The 24,195-nt window shown below is 35.3% G+C and overlaps 1 protein-coding gene across 3 annotated transcripts in view; it reads left to right on the plus strand.

Annotated features, from left to right (window-relative positions):
• The window catches only part of LOC143256614 (uncharacterized), a 100,163-nt gene that overhangs the window by 10,586 nt on the left and 65,382 nt on the right, over positions 1 to 24,195 (plus strand). For 2 of the 3 annotated variants that reach the window (XM_076514035.1, XM_076514036.1), the window contains exons 2-3: positions 3,574 to 3,687; positions 13,111 to 13,163. The gene's annotated coding sequence lies outside the window, so the exon portion shown is untranslated. Of the gene's footprint in view, positions 1 to 3,573; positions 3,688 to 8,425; positions 8,644 to 13,110; positions 13,164 to 24,195 lie in introns of all 3 variants that reach the window. The other variant, XM_076514037.1, reaches the window with a different exon arrangement.

Genomic DNA, 24,195 nt, shown 5'->3' on the forward strand with positions numbered 1-24,195 from the left:
ATTAGAGTTGAGAATTTACTTTTATTCCACAGAAAAGTCTGGTGGTTTTAAATACTACAATTTTTCTTATGTTGTTAAATCCTGGTGTTTTCCCACATTTTCTCACACCGTTAGGTTTATAGACTAGAATAATCTGTGTAAAACTATTACATTTGTTAAGATATGTACCTCTGAGCATGTGAAGCCCGGTGTACGAGAGTATAGTAAAGATAAACTAGTTACATGAGTCACATCTGGGAGCCACAGGAGTTTTACTGAGTAGGGTTGTTTATGTCTCTTTCTACGGGAAACAATTATTCTTGTTGTAAATAGATGACGCTCTCTTTGACAGCACCAAACTTGGCGTCTGGTTCGTCTGCAATATTTCGCTTTACTTGCAATAATGTAAACGTTCATGACCACAAGAAGCTTTGAAAACGGTTGGTTTAAGTTACCTGTCAAATACGAAATTAATTTGTCAAAAACGAAATTAATTTGTCAAAGTTCCTCGCATGTGCAACGTTCTTGTGATACAATGAATGCTGTATAGCAAACCTCTCAGTGGTTCAGTGGTATATCTAAGGACCAACAATGCTAGAAACCAGATTTCGAAACACGTTTTGTGTTAAACACAAATAGCTCGTTGTGTAACTCTGCGTTTACTTCCAAATAAACAGGCCCGGTATAGCTAGATGGTTAAGGCACTCTACTCGTAATCCGAGGGTCACGGGTTCGAATTCCCGTCACACCAAACTTGCTCGCCCTTTCAGCCGTGGGGGCGTTATAAGGTAACGATCAGTCCCACTATTCGTTGGTAAAAGAGTTGCCCAAGAGTTGGCGGTTGGTAGTGATGACTAGCTGCTTTCCTTCTAATCTTACACTGCTAAATTTTTTCTTTCAAGTTTTAGTAGATACAATTAAAATTACTTTCCTTGAAAGTTTCGTTCTTTATTATTAATATTTGCATCAGGCGTTTCGGTATTTATATTGTAACATTTAGGCGATGTGCATTAGATAGCACTATTCCATCTTGCCAGATGACCATTATATCTAAAATAAAATACAGAAGTATTGTGTACACAAGAGTAAACTCTTATATATTATGAAACACAATCAAACGTAACCCTGCCTTTCAGCAGTGAGGGGAAGTTTTAAGTTAATCCATCAATTTAAATTATTTCATGGACTTTTAAAAACGTTAGTTGTGTTGCAATGTTGGTTTAACTAAGAGACAAAGCTCTGAGTTATTTATACCGTTCACCGTTTCAAAGTAATTCTTGAGTATTTCAGTTATGCTAAGAGTCGTTCAATAATAACATACAGGGTGGCCCTTAAGTCCCTACCCATCCATGTGGTATTATGTTATATTCAATAATACTAATGATGAGTGGAAGGCAGCTGTTACCGCGGTATTTGGAACAATAACCCCTGATATGTTGAGGAAAATTTCTCACAAAACATGGCGTCGCATAATGTTATGCAGCGAGAATGAGGGACAGTACACAGATACACTAGATACATAAGATATATGGATGGGTAGGGACTTACGGGCCACCCTGTACATTAAATCTACATTTTTTATTCTCTTAGTTACGTCACATTTTGAACTGTGAATGACAGTGTGATTGGCTAATAACAGTTTAGTGTGGAACATTTTGCTTCCGAAATAAAATTTGATATAAACATTATTCATGTCTGTTCTCCCATCCTTTCAAAAGTGAATGTTGAGTTTGGTTTGCGTGCACAGCTTTTCAAACGGGAAAAAAACGAACTTTCGGACAGACACTATGGTTAGCAATATATCCAACTAAAACAAATATATTTGACTCTTCTGATTTGGCGGAATAAGTTATCTTGTTTGTATTACAGCAAGTTTTGGCCATACTGATATGGTTTAACGTGTTATCCTGGTTGTCTTACAGCTAAGTTTGTCAGATGTTTTGTTGTGATGTGGTTGAGTTTGTTACAAACCTGTTTTCTCGTTTGAGCCCTTATATTGGGCACAACGGCAGTAAAGTTAACTTCCACCACTGAGGTAGTTTCTTTAACGTTTTTAGGACTATTAACCTTGTTTTGTGAAACTCAAAACCACATATATAATTGTTGTTGATTTTTGCACTAGTTGAGGTAAGAAATGAATTTTATTTGGAGACGCCCTTTCATCTTGACACGCAGCAGATAATTTGACTAGGCCAAGAACTTAAAGTAGGGAAACAAATTATCTTTGATTTGTTTTCAAAGTAAGATTTTGCAAAATAATAATTATAAATTCATATATATATTACAACAAAAACGAATATTTATATGATCTTTTCTTTTAATACTCGATGATGCGATTGGTCGTCTCAATCGCTGTTTTCAGAAGGGAGGAGCCTAGATACGTTTTTAATTTAAGAAAGAGGTAAATATGCTGGCATAAACAGTTTAGCTTTAACTAACAGCTGTTGTTGTTTATTTAGCTTATTTTTGTTAGCGTCAACGCTGACTTCCGTCCATCCATTCATACTGTCCTATGTAAAGAGTCGTTTGTTTGTTTTGTTTTGTTGAATTTCGCGCAAAGCTACTCGAGGGCTATCTGCGCTAGCCGTTCCTAATTTAGCAGTGTAAGACTAGAGGGAAGGCAGCTAGTCATCACCACCCACCGCCAACTCTTGGGCTACTCTTTTACTAACGAATAGTGGGATTGACCGTAAATTATAACGCCCCCACAGCTGAAAGGGCGAGCATCTTTGGTGCGACCGGGATTCGAACCCGCGATCCTCGGATTACGAGTCGAATGCCTTAACACGCTTGGATGTAATATTAAAACTCGAATCGTATTTGAAATGTCTGAGTAAACAAAATAATGATCACAGTTTTCAAATGCTAGCGAGTTACCTGAGGTTAGAATTACACGTTTTTAAATCAAGGTTTTAATGCATGTTTCAACATAATGTCCATTATTCATTTCCTATAATTCAATATGGAACAATATAATGTGATATAATGTGCGACACTATTGAGTTTTAATTGTAAAGTATACATAAATTTAGATACATTAGTGGTTAAAAATTCAGATGATACTTTGCCTGTGGGGCCTGGCATGGCCAAACGCGTAAGGCGTGCGACTCGTAATCCGAGGGTCGCGGGTTCGCGCCCGCGCTAAACATGCTCGCCCTCCCAGCCGTGGGGGTGTATAATGTGACGGTCAATCCCACTATTCGTTGGTAAAAGAGTAGCCCAAGAGTTGGTGGTGGGTGGTGATGACTAGCTGCCTTCCCTCTAGTCTTACACTGCTAAATTAAGGACGGCTAGCACAGATAGCCCTCGAGTAGCTTTGTGCGAAATTCCAAAAAACAAACAAACAAAAACATACTTTGCCTGTGACAACTCTGATGAGATTGTTGACGAAATCCAGTTGATCGAAGGCAAAGTCTCGTTTCATTATGATTGAACATAATTAATCCATTTTTATTTTCTATATTTTTATAAACGCATTTCATTTAAAATAGCCTTTCGTGTAAGACTTTCACATATTTATTGCCTATAACATCTAAACTATAAGGTTTTTCTATTTAAGCTATATCAGAACATTTTCTATTTTTACTATCCTAGATATACACTAATTGGGCGAACCATTACTTAGAAAGAGGGCGCTTCAGCCGTCACATTCGAAATCTTCAGACGTTAGTGATGGTGTTCTATTGGTTGATGTCATTGAGGTTGCCAGTAAGTATACAGTTGGAGATTTTCCATTCAGAGGCTTTATTGTAGTTATCATATTTCGTCATCATTGTTACGTTCAAAATTCTGTTTCATGTTTTATTAATAACTGAAAATTTCACATAAAAACTAGCACAAATATATTATGTTTTAATGATGAAGAAGACGTAATCAATTATGGGGCCCTGTATGGCCAGGGGATTAGGGCACTCTATTCGAAACCTGGGGATCGAGATTTCGAATTCCTGCCACACCAAAACATGTTCGAGCTTTCACTCCTGAGGGTGTTACAATCTTACAGTGAGTGGGTGTAAAGTCACATCGGGCTATCTGCTGAGTCCACTGAGGGGAATCGAACCCCTAATTTTAGCGTTGTAAATCCGTAGACTTACCGCCATACCGGCGGGTGACTACACTGAGTAAAAGGGTAGCCCACCAGTTGGCGTTTGGTGACGATGACTAGTCTTACACTGCTAAATTGGGGACGGCTAGAGCAGATAGCCTTCGTGAAGCGCGAAATTCACAAACAAACAAACTAATCGCCCCCTGTAGAAGAAAGATTCACCTTTCAAACGCGCTCAGGTGATAAGGACTCCTATTTCAGTTTTATCAAGACTTCTTGCACCTACGTGTGTATATGTTTTTCTTATACCAAAGCCACATCGGCCTATCTGCTAAGCCCACCGAGGGGAATCGAACCCCTGATTTAAGAGTTGTAAAGCCGTAGACTTACTGCTGTACTAGCGGGGATATTGGGACCTTCGTGTTTTTAGCACATCATGAATAAACAAACTAATCAATGGCTAAATCTTTTTGAAGACTTTGAAGGTTTTACTTATTTTTAAATTTTGTAAGTATAACCGTAGCTTTTAATTATTATTGCTCTATTACATGGGTTAGAAAGTCAGCTTCACTTCAGTTATTATGACCAATGTAAGTATAACTGTTTGTTTTTTTGTTTTTGAATTTCGTGCAAGCCGTCCCTAATTTAGCAGTGGAAGAGTAAGGCAGCTAGTCATCACCACCCACCGCCAACTCTTGGGGCTACTCTTTTACTAACGAATAGTGGGATTGACCGTCATATTATAACGCCCCCACGGCTGAAAAGGCGAGCATGTTTGGTGCGACCGGGATTCGAACCCGCGACCCTCGGATTACGCGTCAAACGCCTTAACCCACTTAGCCTTGCCAGGCCATAAGTATAGCTAAAGTATATTATGAGGTATGAAAAAAAAAAGTGGATTTTTTTTTCTTTGTGACCCTGGCGGTTTAGTCGTTTAAAAGCTCTGGGAAATTAATACCAACGTCATATTTGATCCGTACACTGGTTCTAGCTACCTTCCAAGCTTTAACAAACTACCAAGTTTAGGAGAAACAATGAAAAAAAAAATGTTTTTTGGTTGCTATACTCGTCGGATAACTGTGTAATAAGTCATTTTTGTGTTTTAAAATTATAGTTCGTATAAAAAGAACTAACTCCACATTAAGAACTTTGAACAAAAGGAGACTGAAGGAATATACTACAATAAGTTAATAAAGTCACCCATGAGTGATATTAAACAATTACGTTCAGCCATCTTGAAACATCCAGGTTTTTGTTTCATGCGTCGCTTTCTAGTAGAAAAAAAAAAAAATGAATGTCGTTTTTATGCTGATTTGTGAAATATAAGTTGAAATCTTGAAGGATTTATTTTTATCCTCACTTAACTGACCTAACCTAACCCTATTTACCCTAACGTGAGTGGTAAAATGAGTTCGAAATGGTTTTGTAAAAACTTGCAATCAGAAAATCAGCAATAAGATATCTTCAAGAGTATAAAATTATTCCTAATGATCAATTTTGTTGCCAAAAGCTCAAAATTATTCTAAAATTCCTACCAGATCCTCTTTAAGCAAATATGGAAGAATATTTATGAGTTTTCACATATAATTTGCAACATTGTCACTAGATACTTTATATTGTTTGGCATCTTGAAATTATATATACATATAACGCTAAAATAAATTCATTCATTTTGGTAAGCAAAATATAAAAGGCCTTGCATGGCCAGGTGGTTAAGGCACTCGACTGGCAATCTGAAGTTCACGGGTTCGAATCCCCGTCACACCAAAAAAATCACTCTTTCATTCGCGGAGGCGTTATAATGTTACGGTCAATCACACTATTCGTTGGTAAAAGAGTAGTCCCAAGAGTTGGCGGTGGGTGATGATAACTAGCTGCTTTCCCTCTAGTCTTAGAGATAGCCCTCATGTAGCTTTGCGCGAAATTCAAAACGTAACAAAAACATGTATTTTATTTCTCCAACATCTAATTTATATTTCTGTAATCAGCATAAAAACACATTAAAATATTTTTATATGAATGCGATGCATAAAACAAAAAAGACCCAACATCTATATATATATATAAATATAAGACGAAATGTGTAGTTGTTTATATCCAAACTCGTCCAAGAATACTGGGCTAATCCTAATCAAAATTTGTATGCAGTCACTATGAACTGTGGACAATGTTCTAATGAGGTCAAAACTGAACTTGGCCCCACTTTGTAAAGTCTGTTGCTTAGTTACTCTCAGTTTATTGAGTCAATCTCAAATAATTTTGGCAGGTTGATAGACAATGTTAAATATTTAAAAAAGAATTCAAAGTCAACGTATAAAAGTTGCTGGGATCTTTCTCAAACAACCGTGGCCATTTCATGTCTCATGAGGGCGTTCAAGGATGGAATCACATCAGAATCTCTACTTGTTGGTAGATGGAAAGTAAACTATAAATGTTCTTTATGAAGAACACTATCCAATCATTGGTTTTGCTCACATAATATTGGCTTGAACTACTAAAAAACCAAAAATTAAAATTTTTCGTCTATGATGAAAATATTGAATAGCGAATGAAACAGGACATTTCAAATCACCATTGAACTGCAGGAAAGAAACATTTTATCATTTGCAAATTTGTATTTTGTTTGTTTACACAAAGATGTTTTGATGGTATTTACGTGCTTGTTCAGTCTCTTATGTATAGCTTCTTCCTCTTCCAGCAGGTCAGCAGTAGGTCTGAAAGGTCTGAAACTAGGTTTCGATACCCGTGGAGGGTACTGCACAGATATCCCATTGTGCCCATTTGTGCTTTACAATGAACAAAGACTCATAACGACCTTTTTTTATAGCCCTAAACTTCTTGTCTGATAAGATTATAACAGTGTTCATTATGCAAGGTTACCTATTAAATTGTTGTATTGTTGAAGTTTGACGTCTACGATTCCTATTCGGAGAGAATTGGAATTATCTTTCCTGTGTATTCAGTCTGAGCAGACATGTACATGATGTTATTGTTATTATTATTATTGCTCTTATATTATTTCCTGTATTGTTATTAATGTACTATTATGCTTGTAGGTCGATAATACCCATACCGTATATATTTATTTAAACAAGGGTATTATTGATCTACAGGCTTAATCCCAAGATGACCTAAAAAGGTCAAAACGTTGTTCTTGGCTTTATCAGTAAAAGTGTTAATACCTATATCGGCCGTCCTAAAACATATTTTTACTTCAATTGGGTTTCTCGTTCTCACGGAATACCCGTATTTACCCGTGAAACATAATAGCAATATTGGTCTGAGACGCCATTTTGGGCCCGACATGGCCAGGTGGGTTAAGGCGTTCGACTCGTAATCTGGGGGTCACGGATTCGAATCCCGGTCGCACCAAACATGTTCGCCCTTTCAGCCGTGGGGGCGTTATAAAGCTACGATCAATCCCACTATTCGTTGGTAAAAGAGTAGCTCAAGAGTTGGCGGTGGGTGGTGATGACTAGCTGCCTTCCCTTTAGTCTTACACTGCTAAATTAGGGACGGCTAGCACAGATAGCCCTCGAGTAGCTATGTGCGAAGTTCAAAAAGACAAACAAACAGACGCCATCTTTTTGTCTTTTTCATATACAATGCTGCTAAATAAGCAGCTGCATGCGATTGGATTCATTACATCCGCATTTTACCAAACAGTATGTAAAACGTCAGGAAATGTGTTGTATTTCAAGCAAGCTGTGATGAAAGGCTGTTCAAATTCTCAACACTCTCGGTATTTCGATGCGAAATATTTACGAAATGGAAAACAAACGCAATTAATTTGTTTTACATAAATTGTTAATGCTATCAGTGTGTATATAATGTATGTATATATTCCGATATGCTTGTCAATAGAAGAACATTTCAGTTTTTGTGAACACATCATCATAAAAAAGTAACAAAAAACGTTCCAAATTAATTTGGGTTAACAAGAATATTACAAAAAGAAACTTTCGTCGTATAGGTTTTAAAATATTTACCAAAAAAGTGTTGTCGTTTTTCCAAAATTAATGTTTTTGATTGACATAAATCAATGGAAGTAAGAAGTCTTACACAAAAATAAATGAAAACAGAAGGATTTAGATACCTAACACAAAAAATAAAAATAAAAAACATACAGAAAGATTTAGATATTTTTCCTCAATTGTTGATTATCGCAGTTCCGCAAAATTCTTGGGCTAGATGCCTCAAAAAAAAAAAAAATACAGTGTGGGTAGGAAACCGAAAAGATATATACAGATTCGATGTTAATCGATCCAACAGTTTGCTAGTTATAAGCTGACATACACATATTTTTATGAATTAATATAGCTGTATACATTTATAATTTGATATAAAGCCTTTTTTTTTAAATATAAAACACTAGAATAGTGTGTGTGTTTTTCTTTATAGCAAAGCCACATCGGGTCATCTGCTGAGTCCATCGAGGAGAATCGAACCCCTGGTTTTAGCGTTGTAAATCCGAAGACTTAATGCTGTCCCAGCAGGGGGGAAGACAAAAGTAGAAAGCAAACGATCTGCAAACTGTAGGCTTCAAGACTAAAACATTCTACACATGTTTAGATGCCTTGTTGATGTAGGTCCAGATGTTCTGACTGTAATGTTATAAAGTAAGGAAAATAAGCGAATGATTGCAATCATTGTATTCATATTCCAAATCAGCGTCTGTATATTCATAAGATTAAAATATTTTAAATTAATTTAAAAATCAATATAATTTTTCTTCTTTTACCCTTTAATTTTGAATTTTTAAATATACAAGACATATACACATTCTCCAAACATTAAATCGTGTAATATACAATATATATATACATTCCCCAAACATTAGATCATGTAATATGCAAGATATATATGCATTCCCCAAAGATTAAATCTTTTAATGTACAAGATATATATACATTCCCCAAACATTAGATCATGTAATATACAAGGTATATCTACATTCCCCAAACATTAGATCATGTTATATACAAGGTATATATGCATTCCCCAAACATTAGATCATGTAATATACAAGATATATATATATACATTCCACAAACATTAAATCATGTAATATACAAAATATAACTACATTCCCCAAACATTAGATCTTGTAATATACAAGATATATATGCATTCCCCAAACAATAGATCATGTAATATACAAGATATATCTACGTTCACCAAACATTAGATCATGTAATATACAAGATATATCTACGTTCACCAAACATTAGATCATGTAATATACAAGATGTATATATACATTCCACAAACATTAGATCATGCAATATACAGGATATATATGCATTTCTCAAACATTAGCTCATGTAATATACAAGATATATCTACATTCCCCAAACATTACATCATGTAATATACAAGATATATATGCATTCCCCAAACATTAAATCATGTAATATGCAAGTAATATATATACATTCCCCAAACATTAGATCATGTAATATACAAGATATATCTACATTCCCCAAACATTAGATCATGTAATATACAAGATGTATATGCATTCCCGAAACATTAGATCATTTAATTTACAAGGTATATATACATTCCCCAAACATTAGACCATGTAATATACAAGATATATGTACATTCCCCAAACATTAGATCATGTAATATACAAGATATATGTACATTCCCCAAACATTAGATCATGTAATATGCAAGATATATATGCATTCCCCAAAGATTATATCATGTAATATACAAGATATATTTACATTCCCCAAACATTAGGTCATGTAATATACAAGATATATCTACATTCCCAAAACATTAGATCATGTAATATACAAGATATATATGCATTCACCAAACATTAGATCCTGTAATATGCAAGATATATCTACATTCCCCAAACATTAGATCATGTAATATACAAGATATATATGCATTCCCCAAACATTAGATCATGTAATATACAAGATATATGTACATAACCCAAACATTAAATCTTTTAATGTACAAGATATATATACATTCCCCAAACATTAGATCATGTAATATACAAGGTATATCTACATTCCCCAAACATTAGATCATGTTATATACAAGGTATATATGCATTCCCCAAACATTAGATCATGTAATATACAAGATATATATATACATTCCACAAACATTAAATCATGTAATATACAAAATATAACTACATTCCCCAAACATTAGATCTTGTAATATACAAGATATATATGCATTCCCCAAACAATAGATCATGTAATATACAAGATATATCTACGTTCACCAAACATTAGATCATGTAATATACAAGATATATCTACGTTCACCAAACATTAGATCATGTAATATACAAGATGTATATATACATTCCACAAACATTAGATCATGCAATATACAGGATATATATGCATTTCTCAAACATTAGCTCATGTAATATACAAGATATATCTACATTCCCCAAACATTACATCATGTAATATACAAGATATATATGCATTCCCCAAACATTAAATCATGTAATATGCAAGTAATATATATACATTCCCCAAACATTAGATCATGTAATATACAAGATATATCTACATTCCCCAAACATTAGTTCATGTAATATACAATATATATATGCATTCCCGAAACATTAGATCATGTAATATACAAGATATATCTACATTCTCCAAACATTAGATCATGTAATATACAAGATGTATATGCATTCCCGAAACATTAGATCATTTAATTTACAAGGTATATATACATTCCCCAAACATTAGACCATGTAATATACAAGATATATGTACATTCCCCAAACATTAGATCATGTAATATACAAGATATATGTACATTCCCCAAACATTAGACCATGTTATATGCAAGATATATCTACATTCCCCAAACATTAGATCATGTAATATACAAAATATATATGCATTCCCCAAACAATAGATCATGTAATATACAAGATATATATAGATTCCCCAAACATTAGGTCATGTAATATACAAAATATATATTCCATCCCGAAACATTAGATCATGTAATTTATGAATATATTTCATTCATCTTTTTCACCAAATAATAATATATGATTGCACATGTATTGTAACAGAAAAGGCAGTAAAGCAATTAGGGAGACGTAAAGGGTGTATTAAGTTTGCGTCGTTTCGTTTGTATGAGTGGATTGTTTTGTTTCATGTGATCTGGCAGCTATTAAGACAGACAGTGTAACTCTTTCATGGCAGACGTTTCAAAGGCTACTGTACATTATATACTTCCTGTTTTCTTTGCAGAAACTATTCAAGGGTGATCTTGTGTTTCAGTGTTTCATTTTTCTTTTGTACTGCAGAAAGTAACAACGACGCGTAGTGTTAGCGTTTGCTATACTTTGTTGGAAAAAAGCAAACAAACAAAATCAGAGCTGTTCTCTGAACAGCTGTGACGTGGCTGTTAAAAAAAATCAAAAGAAAATACAACTATTTAAGCCATCTATAGCATGCCTAAATTTCAAATCAAAAACTAAAACTGTTTTTCTGAACATTAGGGAAAACGTATACATGGTTAGTTCCCTGAATGGCCCGGCATGGCCAAGCGTGTTACGGCGTACGACTCGTAATCTGAGGGTCGCGGGTTCGCATCCCCGTCGCGCCAAACATGCTCGCCCTTTCAGCTGTGGGGGCGTTATAATGTGACGATCAATCCCAGTATTCGTTGGTAAAAGAGTAGCCCAAGAGTTGGCTGTGGGTGGTGATGACTAGCTACCTTCCCCTCTAGTCTTACACTGCTAAATTAGGGACGGCTAGCGCAGATAGCCCTCGTGTACCTTTGCGAGAAATTCAAACAAACAAAAACGAGATAACTACATCGCATTCAAACGAGTGTTATTCTAGGATTTCAAACATCGTGTTGCATTTTAAAGTCTGTAAAGGTAATTCAACCTTGCTGGACCTATACGTGTGTTTACAATCATATAACACCCAAAGCTTTTTTTTTTCGCCCCTTGCTTTTTTTCTAGCTACAACTTCTTGTATTAGTGGTAGAAATAGGAAGGTTGACATCAGGGCGTGAATCATGCTTTTCGTAACTTCATGTTTACCTTAGACGTTTAATCCTAAATGTTGCATTTATGTGTACGTACGGTTCTCGGGGTAAGCTCCAATTCGTTAACATGGGACTGTAAAATATAGACTCATATAACACTTGTTCGTCACCCTATTTTCTGAGCCCCGAACCTTGGCATGAGGAGGATGTAGGGTAAGGTTTGGTCTCATAGTTTAAATGAAAACCAAGTAGGGTTAGCTTCTAAGCTTGGTTTGACTTACAGGTTGAATTACGATTTATGTTAACATTTCTAACATTTGCTACAGGTATTATTTTTAAGTATGCCATTTTGAAATGGGAATCCTAAGGGACGTCTGAGTAACATCAACATGAAATGGGTTTTCTTTATGAATGTATGGTGAATTTAATAATTTATTACGAAGTTGGTAGATAGGTCCTTACCCCCACCCCCACCCCCAGTAGGACAGCAGGAAGTCTGTGGATTTATAACGCTAAAGTCTGGGGTTCCATCCACAGCAGTGGACACAGCATATAGTCCTTTGCTCTGAAAGAAAAACAAAACTACAACCGGGGCAGTGAAAATTATTGTTTGCCAATTATTAAGAAATTATTGATCAAATATTAATAGATGTTTGTTGTAAGAGTTTTTTGGGTTTTTTTAGATCCATGAGTTTGTATATACTTATATGTCTTTGTGGATATTTATTTTTGCCAGTAAATACAGTGTACGTATGTAATAAACTATAAATTTCAGTGAATTCCTTATATAAAAATGTCACTTAAAAAATTAAATGTTTCGCGAGCCCAATATTTCAGTGCAAGTTAGTTTAATGATGTCTACTATCACTGTGACTATATAAATTGTTATTGTACATTAAAACAGGAAAATTCGTTTAAACAAGTAAACTTCATATTCGTTGTTGCTATTATACGTAGTCCGATTTTGACAGCGTCAAAGTGGCAACGTCATCTCAAATTGTGATTTTTTAATAATTTTTGTTTTGTATTTTTGTTACAGCTGTTGTTTAAAATGGCTTTTTATCTTCTTACTGCAGTTGGTTCGAGAGTATCAGAAGTTATTCGGAACCCCAAAACTTCATCTGCAATGGTAAGAAGTATATATATATATTTATAACTTGAAAGCACACAATTTTACAAATAACTATTACAAACGATCGACATTCAGTGTGTTCTAATTTGTTGTGAATGCTATAAATCATAAAGGAAATTTGGTTTGGTTTTTTTTTTAAATCGAACAAAGCTACACGAGGGCTATCTGCGCTAGCCCTCCCTAATTTAGCAATGATAGACTAGAGGAAAATCAGCTAGTCATCACCACCCACCGCCAACTCTTGGGCTACTTTTTTACCAACGAATAGTTGGTTTGACCGTCACATTATAACGCCCCCACGGCTGGAAGGGCGAGCATGTTTGGTAGGATGGGGATTCGAACCCGCGACCCTTAGACTGCGAGTCGAGTACTTTGAATCATCAAGCCATGCTGGGCCTTATATGTTAGATATAGGTTATATGATACTTCAGTTGTATATCATAGATATAGGCTATATGGTAGATCGGTTGTATATGGGAAATACAGGTTATGTGTTAGATCGGTTGTATATGGTAGTTACAGGTTATATGGTAGATATAGGTTATATTGTATATCGGTTGTATATGGTCCTTTTAGAAAATTTTGTGTACTACATTAACAAATTACATACAAAAGTTGTGCTGTAAGATTTCTTCGTACAATGGACATTTAATAATAATTAAACCCTGGAGAGAGTAAGTTTGAACCATTAGATTATTTAATAAATCGTGCACCTCGAGATATAATATATAGTTCATCTGCATTATTTTGCAGTAATCTTTGGCTATTTTCAATTTCTTTGGCATTTGTTTTAAAGGCTTTAAAATAAGTCAAACATTTATCTGATTTTTTATATTGTAATATGTTGTTTGATTGAATGGCATGAACTAATCTGATTGATGACTTTTCCTAGTTTCAACGTATTTAGTCCTACAAAACTATGACAAAGTCATTTTTACCAAAACTAGTTAAATAATTATAAGTATATTCCTACATATCGAGTTTCACTTTTTACACACGACGAGGTGTTTGTGGTTCTCATTAAAAGCCATGTGCATAATATTTTTTAGCTTATTCCTCTCTCGAGGTTAGACGTCATGATGAGGTAGAATTTCCAGTTGTTCATTTCCGGAACATAAATTTCCCACATGGGTAACATAAAAAAGCACGCGTGCGTGACAGTAAAGCTGGAACATAAATCTTTCAATATACATAAACAAAATTAAGTCCCATCATACTATCACGTTCTGTCATGAACAAACATTAACAAATAAGATACTGAGAAACAAAAACATCAAATAAAAACCTCAAAGACCGGACGAATTATTCTTGAAATATTTAATTTTTGTTAAATTTGTAACTAAAAAAAAAATGCTACATGGTTGATTCTGTTAGACCGACAAATCACAATATTAATTTTTTGCTTAAAACTAAAAAAACGCTACATGGTTAATTCTGTAAAATAGGCGAATCTGGATCATTAAAGTTATAGAAATAAACAGTTGCAAGTTGGTTTATTTGTAATCCAGAACTATAAAATGTTTGAAGTGTGAAAACCTTCTGCATCATTCGTATCCCCCGTTGGGCCAACGGTACGTCTACAAACTTACAAAGCTAAAATTATGGGTTCGATTCCCTTTGGTGGACTCAGCAGATAGCCCAGTGTTGCTTTGCTTTTAGAAAAACGCGCACGCATAAGTCGTGTATAAAAGCAAGTAGTTTTATAAACGGATATCTTTCCGCCATATTTTGGAGTCTGTTTGTTTTTAATTTTGGTTAAAAACTGAATTTAAGTACTTGATGGCTATTTCAGAATTTTATGCGTTTACTAAACACAGAAGTTATTCTGTTGTGCTACTGATAGATATCGTCTCTATTTATTGTAAAATTACCAAATTTCCTTCTCTCACAGTAACACCTATTTAACGTGGAAACCAACCATAATATTTACATCGGTTTTCCTGAGGGTATGTCCAACATAAACTTATCCAACCGAGCACAAAGACTTTATGCCAACCTGTGACTTATCCTGCTACTGTGAGGTGATTCACCAACTAAACAGGGGGTGGGAGGAGTGAAGACACGGTGGGTAATTATGACAGGAATTTTCTGGGGTCCTCACGGCTGGACGCAATTTTTCCATATCTAAAAGTGTTAGCTTTTTCGTGAAGAGATATGTACGAGTGTCTAACGGCACGCGATGACTAGAACTTTAAAGAGTAAATGCAAAACAATGTTACAGTGTGTGCAAAGTAAAGGTATGTTGATATATATATATATAATACACTCAGATAACTGTTCCGTGACATAACTGACTGAAGCTTAGTGTCAAGGGATATGTTCGTATGTAGAATATGTTTTCTCGCGGTGTTTCTACATGAGAGAATGTGGAAAGATATAGAACCTTGTGAAATATGTGTCATGGTTGCAACGTTATAAAGTGTTCACATGTACAGTGTTATTAGACTCGCGATACATTAGAATATAACAAAGTGTGGTAAGTATTTCAGGCGAAATGATCTTATAGTACAATACAATTATAGTACAATGCTCTTACAGCACAATACTGGAGCACACTAATATGCAGAATATTTTTTAAATACTCAAATCATTAATTTTTGATGTAGTAATTTCTTTGTGGTATTAGTGTATTTTTGATGTAGTAATTTCTTTGTGGTATTAGTGTATTTTTGATGTAGTAATTTCTTTGTGGTATTAGTGTATTTTTGATGTAGTAATTTTTTTGTAGTATTAGTGTATTTTGATGTAGTAATTTCTTTGTGGTATTAGTGTATTTTTGATGTAGTAATTTCTTTGTGGTATTAGTGTATTTTTGATGTAGTAATTTTTTTGTAGTATTAGTGTATTTTTGATGTAGTAATTCTTTGTGGTATTAGTGTATTTTTCTTTATATTTCTTATTTTGAGCGTTGTAACTTCCCAATGATTTTTGGTCATATATGGGCCAAAAAGATATTTACTTATGAAATATATATATATATACATATTTATATTCCTGGGATCTTTTCAGTTGATACAGCGTTTCTGTTTAATCTGGTTTTGCTTTCACTTGTCTTTGAGTTAAAATAATAAATTACATAATTAGTCAGAGGTCTGAATTTGCTGTTTTTAAACTTCCTTATGTTGTTACTTATTTAACTATTTAACTTCATCAAAACGTAATTATTTTCACTAACATATATGTATATACACATGTGTGTACATACACGTATGCACACACTGTTGGAAAGGTTACCTCGTCACATAAATAAAGGAAGACAGAATTTGCTTCCTTTAAACATGATAAAATATTATTCGCTAAGTATGGGTAACATTTTACAAATCTATACGAGACCGAATGAGCAGTTTTGAATATCTTGTACTCTGAGTTATCTGTATTTATAACACGTGTTGTGCAGTGTTGTGTTAGAACACTATTTAGACAGTTTACACATTTGTTTCTATTCATTCAACTGACATGTGGTGAAATCTTACTACAGATATAATAACCTATCGAACTGTAATGAGAAAAACTAGTATTTTTATGTTACTACATTAATATATATTCTGTAGGTTTTAGGTGGCACGATTTAATTAAGATTGGCTAACAAACTTATTGTATTTATGCTATAACCCTGATAAAAATTTACGCGTTAAATATTAATGCTTACTATAGGGTTATAATATACGAGGTTAGAACCTTTATACCAAAGTGAATAAGATATAAATTTAGAATGTTAACATTTCATAGTGGTATCTAAAGGTGTTAGATGTACACCAGTTGTTGTTTTTTCACTCGTGAGCTGATGTGTAGTAAAATTAATATATTGCACAACCCTAGAAATATAACACAGAATAAGTTCAAACTTTTCAATTTTTTAGCCAGCTTGAAACTCAGTTAAATTAAAAACTTCCTGAATCGATTTATTTCTGAACAACAGAATTATTAGATAACGAAGTACGTGTGACCATCAACCTTTATTGTGTGTCTATTTAATACAGACATCTTATGTTGAAAATGGTGATTTTCTTTCGAAGTAATATTTATTGGACTTTGGAGTTTTAGACAGGGAAGGTAATCATGTAGACATGTGGTACAATTTAGATTTACATAAATTACTGAATCATTTAAACTGTATAGATTACCGTCTAGGAGGTCTCATCTGTATTATATTATTGGTTTGTGGGACAGTAGTAATTAATCGTGTCCCAAACCTAGTGACATCTACTCATAATTATAGTTACTATGATTCACAATCGTCATTTCAGTAAATGTCTTTTCGGTTTTATGTTTTTTATGTTCTATGCTTATTATGTTTTTTATTCGCACAGTAAACGCCGATGAGAAACATCTCATTGAAGAACATCAAATCTGTTGACGTATAAAATGTTCCCGGAAAATCTCGAGCGAGTAGAAAAAATTTCGAAGAAAAATGCAAAACTCAAAAATATTTTCGTGGTCGGTTAAAATCGCATGCCTTCAAATTATGTATCATAAAATAGGCTTAACTCACAGACGTTTCTGACTCCATATGTCTTGCCCGTAGTTTTCAATGCTAAAGTGTTTCAATGAATTTAAAATATTTTAACTTAAGTAATGAATTCGAAATCTATTTATTAGCGCACCCGAATTAAAAAACAACGCGAAAGTCATCGCTTCTGGAACAAGTTATTTATGGGAAAATATTTTCGTTTTATAGAATCGAACTCTTCAATGTAGACTTCTAAAGAATATAAAAAATAAATGTTAAGTTAAAACACCATCTATAATTGAACTTCGGTTTTTATCTATTTACATATTCAATTTTTATCTGTAGAAACACAATATTCTTTTAAAGACTGAATTTCTTTGTAGTTAACCACAAATATACGAAATGGACTATCTGAACTGTGATCACCACAGGTATCGAAGTCCGGTTTCTAATGTTATAAATTCGCAGTCATTCCACTGTGCTGGGCCCGGCATGGCCAAGCGTGCGACTCGTAATCTGAGGGTCGCGGGTTCGCATCCCGGTCGCGCCAAACATGCTCGCCCTTTCAGCCGTGGGGGCGTTATAATGTGACGGTCAATCCGACTATTCGTTGGTAAAAGTGTAGCCCAAGAGTTGGCGGTGGGTGATGATGACTAGCTGCCTTCCTTCTAGTATTACACTGCTAAATTACGGACGGCTAGCACAGATAGCCCTCGAGTAGCTTTGCGCGAAATTAAGAAAAACAAAAAAACAAATCCACTGTGCTGCTTGGGGGGGGGGGGCTGGATTGATTCACTTTCTCAGTTATTCCTTCTGAGATGAATGGGGGGGAACTAAATGTACGAATATAGAATATTTTTGAACTAATGGTACGTAGGAGATCAACCAGGACAACAGCGGACTAACAAAATGTGTTAGTCATCCTATATCGGTAGTACAAACGAGAGATTCGCTTATGACGTCACGTGTGGGTGCTGTTATCCCGATAGATTAACTAATGGAACCAATGTTGCGAGTGAATCAAGATGGTTATTGCTATTGACACGAATAGTAGGGCAGCCAAGGTGATAAGATATGTAACAGACGTTTGGGGCTCGGTGGTTTGGAATGATGGTCATCGGACCAGGCGAATGCGTTCCTTCATAAAAACGTAGTTAGTCACATTCAATTGCGTTCGTACCTCCAGTGAACTCGTGTATCGTTTGGATGTTATGCGTCCTACTGCAAAAGTAGGTAGACAATGAGCATGGTACTAAATGCCACGAGAATGTAAGTTTGATTGTTGAGTTTCTCGTAAAACTACACGATGTATCACATTCCACGGGTACGTGGGAGATATTGACATATATTTCTGTCGTCATTTTAAGTGTCCTGCTTCTGTTCGAATATGAGACACATGAGGGGACACATATTGAGTGGAGCATATGATCTGTCAGCAGATACTCAGCAAAAATTGTATTAGTTGAAGAAGTATAAGGTGAGAGAAAAATTAGCTTTTAAGCGTTTATAAATGTTTTGTTTGTTTTTTGACTTTGGCGCAAAGCTACACGAGGGTTATCTGCACTAGCCGTCCCTAATTTAGCAGTTTAAGACTAAAGGGAAGGCAGCTAGTCATCACCGCCCACCACCAACTCTTGGGCTACTCTTTTACCAAAAAATAGTGGGATTGACCGTCACATTATAACGCCCCCACGGCTGAAAGGGCGAGCATACAAATATTCATATTAGTTTTATATTAGCACATGTATCAAGACATTGTAGGAATTAACTTCCAAACTTCCCTAAGGAAGCACTGATTAACAATATTGACGCTGTGAAGTTTCAATGAAATAATGAGCATTATACTTGATGATATTGTTACTTCTAACAAAATGATTAATTGGTACAAGTTATTCTAGTACATTGTCCATTAAAATCAAGTTAAAACAAGATATTGACGAAAGCCTTGTCCTATCGATTTTTAGTGTTTTTTTCCGGTTTAAGTATGACTCACTATTTATTTATGGGCTTGATAACGGAAAGGATACTTTCTGCTTTAGTGCTCTTGCTAACGAAACGTTAATCTCGATTTGGAAGCCATTTGAAAGTTTTTGAAATATTTGGTAGTTTGGTTTGGTTTGTTTTGATATTCGCGCAAAGCTACTCGAGGGCTATCTGCGCTATCCGTACTCTAATTTAGCAGTTTAAGACTAGAGAGAAGGCAGCTAGTCATCACCACCAACCGCCAACTCTTGGGCTACCCTTTTACTAACGAATAATGAGATTGATTATTACATTATAAAGCCCTCAAGAATGAAAGGGCGAGCATGTTTGGTGTTTGACGGGGACTCGAACTCGCAACCCTCGGATAACGAGTCGAGTGCCCTAACCACCTTGCCATGCCGGGCCGAAAAATTCGGAAGTTAATTTTGACTTTTTCATATTCGATTTATTGTACCTATAAAATATGTGAGATTAAAAGATAGTGAAAATAACAGTTTTCTATAATATTTTCTTGTTTTCTTACCACACAGGGATTGTAAAACAATTCCAAAAATTAACATTAGTGTGATGAGAACAATGCAGTTTATTGAACTAGATTGATTGAACATGATTAATCGGAAAAGAAAATCCTTTGTAATTGTAATATATTGCGTTTAGGTTATAGTACCATTTATAACGGCCTGGCATGGCCAGGTGGGTTAAGGCGTTCGACTCGTTATCTGAGGGTCGCGGGTTCGAATCCCCGTCGCACCAAATATGTTCTTACTTTCAGCCGTAGGGGCGTTTAATGTGACGGTCAATCCCACTATTCGTTGGTAAAAGAGCAGCCCGAAAGTTGGCGGCGGGTGGTGATGACTAGCTGCCTTCCCTCTAGCTTTACATTGCTAAATTAGGGACGGCTAGCGCAGATAGCCCTCGTGTAGCTTTGCGCGAAATCCCAAAATAAACAAACAAACCAAAGTTGCACAATGGGTTTTCTGTGCTTTGCCAACCACGGGTAAAGAAACACGTTTTTTTTTTTTTTTAGTGTTGCGAGTTCACAGACATGCCACTGTGCAATGGGAAGCGTATGACTATTACTCACATCGTCTGTTACTAGTTCAATAGAATACATAACAGCTTTTCAACTTCACCATAACTATTCTAGTGTGCAACCAACGAGACCTTCCGCTCAAGAAAGTAGTCCATCAAGCCGGCTATTGTTTAGGATGTATAAATTTTCAGCTGAAACGCTATTTATATTAGCATTTTAAGATACATTACATTTAGTACACGAAACGTCTAAAATAGCGAAGTGTTAACTGTTAATGAATAACAAATGTGGCATACAAGACTGGCTATAATTTTCGTTGTATTAGCAAGCATTAAGGCTACTAGAGGTTTCGGTGCCCCATGTAATTATTCTTACGCATTGTCGTTTTAGTAATTACAACGTATGTCATATATATCTGAAACAAAGGATGTATGACTAAGATCTAACTGAATATTAAACAAATGTTAAACACCTCTGCCTTCATAATTATAAGTATTTCTAAATGTAACATTATTAGAAACGGAAGTACAAGACATCTGTACATATTATAATGTTTTATAACATAAAATGTTCTTAAACGTTTTACTAGAAAGGGCAGCTTAAAACACTTCATAATACAAAATTTGTTTGCAAACATAAAGTACGTATTGTTTACACGTTGCTTCATTGAATAATTATGTTAATGTTGATGGGTTTCAGTGAAGAGCTGAACTAAAGCTATACGTACACAGTTTACCTCTAGGAATCGAACCTGGGATTTTACCGCTAATCATCCCAGGAGAAATGAGTGCAAAACGCTATACATTTGTAAACACATTATACATATCTATATATACATTTGTAAGCCATTATACGTGTATATATACAATTGTAAACACATCATACATATACATATATATATATATACATATAAAAGTTACTGTTTTAGTGGCTTAACGCAAATATCGTTAGGTATCGTTTTCGAAAACACAAAACATAATTAGAAACACAGTGGAGGAGGTTAATCTCAGGTACTCATGATCTGTGAATAAAAACTGATCTTCACCTTAACGTTTTTCCTTACTTAGTTTAAACATATTTTTAATTAAACGACTGGATAAAAATAAATTTCTCAAAAATACCTGATAGGTGATATTTTTGTACCCTAAATTATTTTCAAATGTTATTTACAGTATATGATTTTGGAGAACACCTAATTCCTGAGTCGTCTGCGCTGTGCCCACCGTAGGAATGGAGTATGTGTGTTTGCTTATAGGAATGCCACATCGGGCCCTCTGCTGAGCCTACCAAGGAGAATCGAACTCCTGATTTTAGCGTTGTAAATCCGGAGACATACAGCTGTACTAGCGGGGGGCCCGTAGGAATGGAATCCGAATTTAACATTATAGTCCCATAACTGGACTGATTAATAGCATTCTTATTTCCGAATATTTCTACTGAAATGTATAATGACCAGTAAAGAAATTGAAAACATATTTCTCATATGTTTTAGAAGCTGGTGAAGCGAATGGACGACAACTTGTTAAAGTAGGACGGACTTTATGGGAATGTGATATATATCCGGACACGGATATATCAAGTAAAGTTTTATCAAAAGTTGACAAAATATTCAAATACAGAATATTCAGGATAAAACTAAGAAAGTAAACACGTAAATAAAAATCAGTGTTCTAAGGTATAGAATACAGAATTTCCTGCTAGGTCACCAGTAAGTTTACAGGATTCAATGCTTGTTTTTTGAATTTTGCGCAAAGCTACTCGAGGGCTATCTGCGCGAACCGTCCCTGATTTAGGAGTGTAAGACTATAGGGAAGGCAGCTAGTCATTACCACCCACCGCCAACTTTTGTGTTCCTCTTTTACCAACGAATAGTAGGATTTACCATTGCGTAATAACGCCCCCACGGCTGAAAGGGCGAGCATGATTGGTATGACAGGGATTTGAACCCGCGACCCTCAGATTATGAGTCGAGTGCCTTAATCACCTGGTCAAAGTTGTATGTAATAAGAAACCCGTAACTATAATAGCTCGGTAATACACAATAATAAAGATAAAACGAGCCAGTCCAGGAAGTTGTTCAACGGTTGGTTTTTATAGTTTCGAAGATCACATTACATAAACCACATGAAGGCGAGTTCCATTTCTCCAAGCATGCTATAAAGTTAACGAGTACGCTATAAATCACATTCAGAGAGTCATGTGTAGGGCCACGCAGTGATTTATTTTGGCTAGAATCGTTTTAGAGTTATGCCTCGTCAGTTGTGACATCTATTATTAAACACGATGAGTTTGTTTTTTGTTATGGCTAGTGTGGATGATGCCACGTGGTTCAACGTTTGTCTGGAATTTAATCGGATCTGAACACAAACACTCAGGACGACATAACATTACTTTGTTAAATCAGAACAAGATGACAATTTGTACTCCACTTGTCTTCTGATCGAGGACTGGTGTGCGAGGTTCAACTGATTTATATATGAATATACTTTTAAAACCTTGATATCGCTATAGTGAACCATACATTATTTTTTCTTCAGTCCAGTTGTTAAATCATGTACGGAACAAAATATTACAATTAGAATAAACATCACACATTATAATTAAAATATTTTATTTAGAATAATATAATTTAAAATTATTTGTTAGTTTGTTTTTGAATTTCGCACAAAGCTACTCGAGGGCTATCTGTGCTAGCCGTACCTAATTTAGTAGTGTAAAACTAGAGGGAAGGCAGCTAGTCATCACCACCCACCGCCAACTCTTGGGCTACTCTTTTACCAACGAATAGTGGGATTGACCGTCACATTATAACGCCCCCACGGCTGAAAGGACGACCATGTTTGGCGCTACGGGGATGCGAACCCGCGACCCTCAGATTACGAGTGGCATGCCTCAACACGTTTGGCCATGCCGGGCCTTTGTTTAAATCATTATATTAATATTCACAATATTATATCACAGTAATTATTTAGCTGCATTTTAATTTTTTTTTCTTATCTCATTAAATAACTGATTTAATATTGTAAACTAGTTAATATATGAATTACAATTTGTACGTACGGCCCCGGCATCACCAGTTGTTAAGGCGCTCGACTCGTAATCTAAGGGTCGCGGGTTCAAATTCCTCCCACACCAAACATGCTCGGCCTTTCAACCGTGGGGGCGTTATAATGTGACGGTCAATCCCACTATTCTTTGGTAAAAGAAAAGCCCGATAGATGGCGGTGGGTGGTGATGATTATCTGTCTTTCCGCCTAATGTTATGTTCCGGAATGGTCAGATGGTTAAGGCACTTAACTCGTAATCCGAGGGTTGAGGGTTCGAATCTCCGTCACACCAAAAATGCACGCCCTTTCAGCCGTGGGGGCGATATAATGTGTGGTAAATCTCACTATTTGTTGGTAAAAAAGTAGCCCAAGAGTTGGTGGTGGGTGGTGATGATTAGCTGCCTTCCCTCTCGTCTTCCACTGTTAAATTAGGGAACGGCTTGAGCAGATTGCCCTCGTGTAACTTTGGGCGAAATTCAAACCACACGTATACAGCTTTGTTACTACTTTCCTAAA

Source organism: Tachypleus tridentatus, chromosome 7, assembly GCF_004210375.1.
Source record: "Tachypleus tridentatus isolate NWPU-2018 chromosome 7, ASM421037v1, whole genome shotgun sequence".
Classification (NCBI taxonomy): Eukaryota; Metazoa; Arthropoda; class Merostomata; order Xiphosura; family Limulidae; genus Tachypleus; species Tachypleus tridentatus.